At 44.4% G+C, this 6,000-nt stretch overlaps 1 long non-coding RNA gene across 1 annotated transcript in view; it reads left to right on the forward strand.

Annotated features, from left to right (window-relative positions):
• The window catches only part of LOC147916380 (uncharacterized), a 29,428-nt gene extending 27,772 nt beyond the window's left edge, over window positions 1-1,656 (forward strand). Inside the window, exon 6 of the long non-coding RNA XR_015553053.1 lies at window positions 962-1,656. This is a non-coding gene — a long non-coding RNA (uncharacterized LOC147916380). The remainder of the gene's footprint in view (window positions 1-961) is intronic.
• The last annotated feature ends 4,344 nt before the right edge of the window (window positions 1,657-6,000 follow it).

Consider the following 6,000-nt stretch of genomic DNA (forward strand, 5'->3'; position numbering starts at 1 on the left):
GGAAGAGGTGCTCAACATCACCAATCACCAGGGAAATGCAAATCAAACCCACAACGAGATATCATCCCCCACCTGTTAGGATGGCCATCATCAAAAAGATAAGAAATATCAAGCGTTCTGAGGACGTGGAGGAAAGGGAACCCTGTGCACTGTTGGTGGGAATGTAAACTGGTGCAGCCACTGTGGAAAACAGTATGGAGGTTCCTCAAGGAATAAAAAATAAAACTACCATATGATCCAGCAATTCCACTTTTGGGTATTATCTGAAGGAAACAAAATCATTATCTCGGACACGTATCTACATCCTTATGTTCGTTGCATCATTACTTACAGTAGACAAGACACTGAGGCAACCTAAGTGTCCATCGATGGATGAATGGATAAAGAAGATTGGTGTAGACACACGATGGAATATCAGTCAGCCGTTCAGTATATATACACAATGGAACATAAAAAAAGAGAAAATCTTACCATTTGCAACAACATGGACGGACCTTCATGTTAAGTGAAATACGTCAGGCAGCGAAAGACAAATACTGTATGCTCTCACTTATATGTGGAATCTAAAAAAAATCCCCTCGAGCTCACAGATCCAGAGATCGGATTGGTGGTGGGCAGAGGTGGGGGGAGGGGGCTGGGTGAAATGGATGAAGGGGGTCAAAAGGTACAAACTTCCAGTTATAAGATTAATAAAACAAAGGACTACATTTTAATGTAGTACAATTACTGCCTCTTTCTCTTTACGATTTGTGCCCTTTGCGTCTTGCTTAAGAAATTTCTCCCTATCCCGAAGATTTTCTCCTGTGTGCCTTTCCAAAAGATCTGTGGATTTATTGTTCATATTTCAGTCTTTAATCCACCTGGTATTGATTTTTAATTTATTAATTATTTTTTCCTGGCTTTGATTTTTGTGGACAGTATGAAGCAGGAGTCTAATTAATCTTTTTTCCTCTATAATCAGGTCTCCAAACCGTCCTGTTTCCCTTGATCTCTCGTCTACCCCAGCGGAGAGGCCAGGCCGTGCTCCATTGTGGACACGTCACCAAGACTCCGACACCTCGCGGTTGGCGTCCCCAGAGCCTCAGAGGAACTCTGGGATCTGGCAGGGCAGGGAGGGCCTCCTACCTTGTTATCCTTCAAGACGATCTTGGCTGTTCTTGGCGTTTGGTAATGCCACGGAAATTTCAGAATCAGATCATCAAATTCTATATGTGCACACACACACGGGATTGTGATTGGCTTTGCATTGACTCTACAAATCATTTTGGGGGAAAATGATATCTTTATAATATTTTTGGGTCTTCCAATCCACATACTTTTTTTTTTTAAAGATTTTTATTTAATTATTTATTTTCCCCCCAAAGCCCCAGTAGGTAGTTGTATGTCACAGTTGCACATCCTTCCAGCCGCCGCATGTGGGACACGGCCCCAGCACGGCCAGAGAAGCGGTGGGCCAGAGAAGCGGTGCGCCGCTGCGCACCTGGGATCCCAACCCGGGCCGCCAGCAGTGGAGCCTGCGCACCCAACCGCCAAGCCATGGAGCTGGCCCCATATGTTTGTTTTTTAAACATACCTGTGTCGCTCTCCATTTATCTAGATCTCCTTTAATGACATGCAATAAAGTTTCATTTTCTTCTCTATAACTTCCACATATTTCGTTACCATTATTATAAATGGTATCTGTGATGGTTAACTTAATGTTTCAACTTGGCTGGCCATGGAGCTCAGATATTTGGTCTGGAAGTTTCTGTGATGGTGTTTTTTTTGGTGAGATTAACGTCTAAATTGATGGGTTTTGAGTAAAGAGGATTACCCTGCATAATGTGGGTGGGCCTCATCCAATCAGTTGAAGGACTTAATAAAGCAAAGATTGACCTCTCCTAAGGAAGAGGGAATTCTGAGACTTCCTTTGGGCTCAAACTTCAACTCTTCCCTGAGTTGCCTGCCTGCTTCCCACCCTGCAGATTTGAGATTCACCAAATCTCCACTATCGCGTGAGCCAATTCCTTAAAATAAATCTCTCTCTCTACATACACCTGTTGGTTCTGTTTCTCTGGAGAACTCTGACTAATATAGCATCTTTTTAAAATTCCATTTCCTAGTTGTTTGTTGCTGGTATATAGCAACAGAGTAGATGTTTGTATCTTGATTTGTATCCAGCAAACCTGCTCAACTTACTTCTTTTTTTTATTTTTTTTTATTTTTTTAAAGATTTTATTTATTCATTTTTTTCCCCCCAAAGCCCCAGTAGATAGTTGTATGTCATAGGTTCACATCCTTCTAGTTGCTGTACATGGGACTCGGCCTCGGGTTGGACGGAGAAGTGGTGCCTTGGGGCGTGCCCGGGATCCGAACCCGGGCCGCCAGCATCAGAGCGCGCGCACTTAACCGCTAAGCCACGGAGCCGGCCCTCAACTTATTTCTTAATTCTAAAACACTTTATTTGTTGATTCTTTTGGATTTGCCATGACTTGATCAGACATCCCTGTGCTCAGCCGCTGTCTTTTCAGATTTGCTCAACCTTATCCTCACCCTCCCTCTGGGGTCCAAGAATAAGACAATGACCACTTGCACGCCCTCTAATTAGACTCACCAATTGTTAATATTTTGCCATATATATATATATATATATATATATATATACGTGTACATGTAAATACACATATACACATACATATAATACAATGTACACACACACGCATACATATGTGTGTATATATGAGCCAAATTGCTATCTAAAGTGCCTTCCACAAGTTGACCCTCCTCCCAGTAGTGCATAGGATTCCAGGCATTACACACCCTCACCAGCACTGGAACTTTTGCCAGCCTGGAGGTATGAGACAGTATCTTGTTGTGTTTTTTTGGTCAGGAAGACTAGCCCTGAGCTAACAGCCACGCCAGTCCTCCTCTTTTTGCTGAGGAAGACTGGCCCTGGGCTAACATCTTTGCCCACCTTCTTCTATTTTATATGGGACGTTGCCACAGCATGGCTTGATGAGCAGTGTGTAGGTCTGCACCCAGGATCCAAACCTGCAATCCCTGGGCCGCCGAAGTGGAGCACATGAACTTAACCACTACGCCACTGGGCGAGCCCTCTTGTTGTGGTTTTAGTTTGCATTTCCCTAGTTCTGCAGGAGGGCAAGCGCCTGGGCCTCCTGTTTTGTGTAGAGCCCCTCTGCGTGTGTGCCGTCAGCCCTCGCTGTCCCATGCGGTTGGTGTGCCCGCCTGCAGCTGCCCTTTCCTCTCCTGATTTTTAGGGTCTACAGTCCTGAGTTCTGGAAACAAGATATATGTTTCAGAATTGTATGCGAATCTTGTTTACTGATGTAAGGCTGTAATGAGGGCCTGAAGGATTCCCCTATCCAACTGTATAGCATTAAAGGAAGCTTTAGGTTGCAAGCAACAGAAATGCAGCCAAAGTGAATCTATTGGCTTCTACAACAGACCAACCGGGCAGTAGTGGCAGCTTCAGGTGAAGCATGCTCCAGTGGTTCCAGGACGTCACCAGGACCCAGTCCTTAACCTCTGCATGCTCTTTCTGCAGGGTTGGCTTGTGCTAGCTCCCTTGTGTTCTCAATGCTATTTGCCACATCTCCTGAGGCTATGGTGTCTTCATTCACGTCCACTCTGAAATGACTGGGCTGACAGTCACATGGGTCCTTGACCCAGTCTCTGTGGTCAGAGGATAGAATGTCCAGATTGGGGTGGAGTCAGCTTCTTGCAAACCACATGGATCCCCAGTCAGAACTCAGAGCAGATGGGCGGGAGGGAGCATCCCGGGCTTGGTCAATAATTGCCCCCCAGGTAGTCCTGGCCTGGAGAGCTTGGCGGCTGCCATGTTGGCCGTGAGCGGCCCATCTTGCTAACTTCTGGGCGAGTGCCTGTGCACCAGATGGTTGAGCCTCCTGGAAATCTGATCTGTGAGTAACTGCAGGATTTTTTCTTAATTATGAAAATTTTCATAATGGAAGAATAATATGGACGAATCACACAATGAACACCTGTGTCTGCCCGCCTCGGTTCAACAATTATAAACAGATTGCCATGCACGTTCTTTCTCTCCTTCCCTCCTCGAATTTTTTGCTGAACGTTTCAATATTCATGGCAGACATCGTGACGCTTGACCCCTAATCTTTCAATTTGTGTCTGTTAAAAATAAGGACATTTCTGGGCATGGCCCCGTGGCTGAATGGTTAGAGTTCTGCACACTCCGCTTTGCTGGCCCGGGTTTGTGGGTTCCGGTCTGGGCGTGGACATACTGCACTCACCAGCCATGCTGTGGAGGCGTCCCATATGTAAAGCAGAGGAAGATTGGCACAGATGTTAGCTCAGGGCTAATCTTCCTCAGCAAAAAGAAAAAGAGGAAGATTGGCAATGGATGTTAGTTCAGGGCAAATATTTCAGCAAAAAAAAAAAAAGGACATTTTTTACACACAAAACCACAATACCATTATGACACCTAAGAAATTAGCAACCAATTCTCAGATATCATCTAACACCCTGTCTAGGTTGAAAGTGTCCAAAATGTCCCCAAATCTCTTTTGTGGCTGTTGGTTTGAACCAAGTTTCATGCAGTGCATCTCTTCTTTGTCTCTTTAGCATCTTTTAATCTAGAAGAGTTCCTTCTAGACTTAAGGTTTTAGATTAAAAATGTAGTTGTTCCACACTTTTTTTCATGACGTTGACTTGCGAAGGGCTGGGCCAGCTGTCTGGATAAAGTCCTCGTCCTGCATCAGTGGGTTTCCGCCTCATGTTGTTTAGCTTGGTCCTATGTCTCTGTCTTTTCTGTAAATTGAAAGTTCAGTTCACAAGGGAAGGATTTGCTTTTATTTTCCGTAAGTGAAGCTATATTCTCTACACTGCTGTGCTCCCGGAGGCACACAGCATGAGGTTGTTTATTACATTTGTGTTTTGTCTCTTTCCCCCTCTTTTCCTGCCTTCTCTAATTTGATAGAGCATTTTTTACTATTCCGTTACGTCTCCTCTATTGACTCATTTATACCTCCTTAAAAAGCTTTTTAGAGGTTTTCCTACGGTCCAAGGTCAGGGTGCCAGCACGGGTGGTCGAGGGCCCTCTTCCTGCTGTGTCCTCACCTGGTGGAAGGGGCAAGGGATCTTTCCGGGGTCTCTTTTATAAGGACACAGAGCCCATCAAGGGGCTCCACCCTCATCCCCTAGTCACCTCCTAATACCACGATCTTTGGAGGTTTGGTTCGACGTATGAATTCTGGAGGGACACAAACATTCAAGTCACAGCACATCATTTCTAATGAGAAGCTAGAAGTATTTCTTATGTTTTCTCCTATATGTAATGTTTTTATTTTCTTCTAGCTGCTTTTAAGGTTTTATCTATTTATTTATTTTATTTTTATTTTTTTGGTGAGGAAGATTGGCCCTGAGCTAACATCTGCGCCCATCTTCCTCTATTTTGTATGTGGGATGCCACCACAGCATGGCTTGATGAGCGGTGTGTAGGTCCACACCCAAGATCTGAACCCGGAAACCCTGGGCTGCCAAAGTGAGGTGTGTGAACTTAACCACTACGCCACCGGGCTGGCCCCTAAGGTTTTATTTTTATGTTCAGTTTTCAGCATTTTATTATAAAGTGCCTTGGTGGTGTGTATGTATGTGTTCTGCCAAGGGTTTGTTGAAAGTCTTGGATTTGTGGGATATTTTTCATCAAATTTGGGAAAATTTTGGCCATCATTTCTTCAAATTCATATCTTTTTCCTGCTACAATCTTTCTCTCCCCCCTTTGTGGGACTCCAATGATGGATTCAGTACATAATTGGATAATCTCTATTATCTGCCTTTAAGTCCACTAACTCTTTCTTCCACAGTCTCCACTGTTGTAAAGCTCACCCAACGACACCTTCACTCCAGATATTGTACTTTTCAGTGTCAGAATTTCCACTTTGTTCTTTTTAGGACACTCCATTTCTCCGCTGCGATTCTCCTCTGTTCTCTCATTGCGGCCGTTTGTTCTTCTGTGTTCTTGGA

Source organism: Ceratotherium simum, chromosome 8 (assembly GCF_057802395.1).
Source record: "Ceratotherium simum simum isolate JZ-2026a chromosome 8, ASM5780239v1, whole genome shotgun sequence".
Classification (NCBI taxonomy): domain Eukaryota; kingdom Metazoa; phylum Chordata; class Mammalia; order Perissodactyla; family Rhinocerotidae; genus Ceratotherium; species Ceratotherium simum.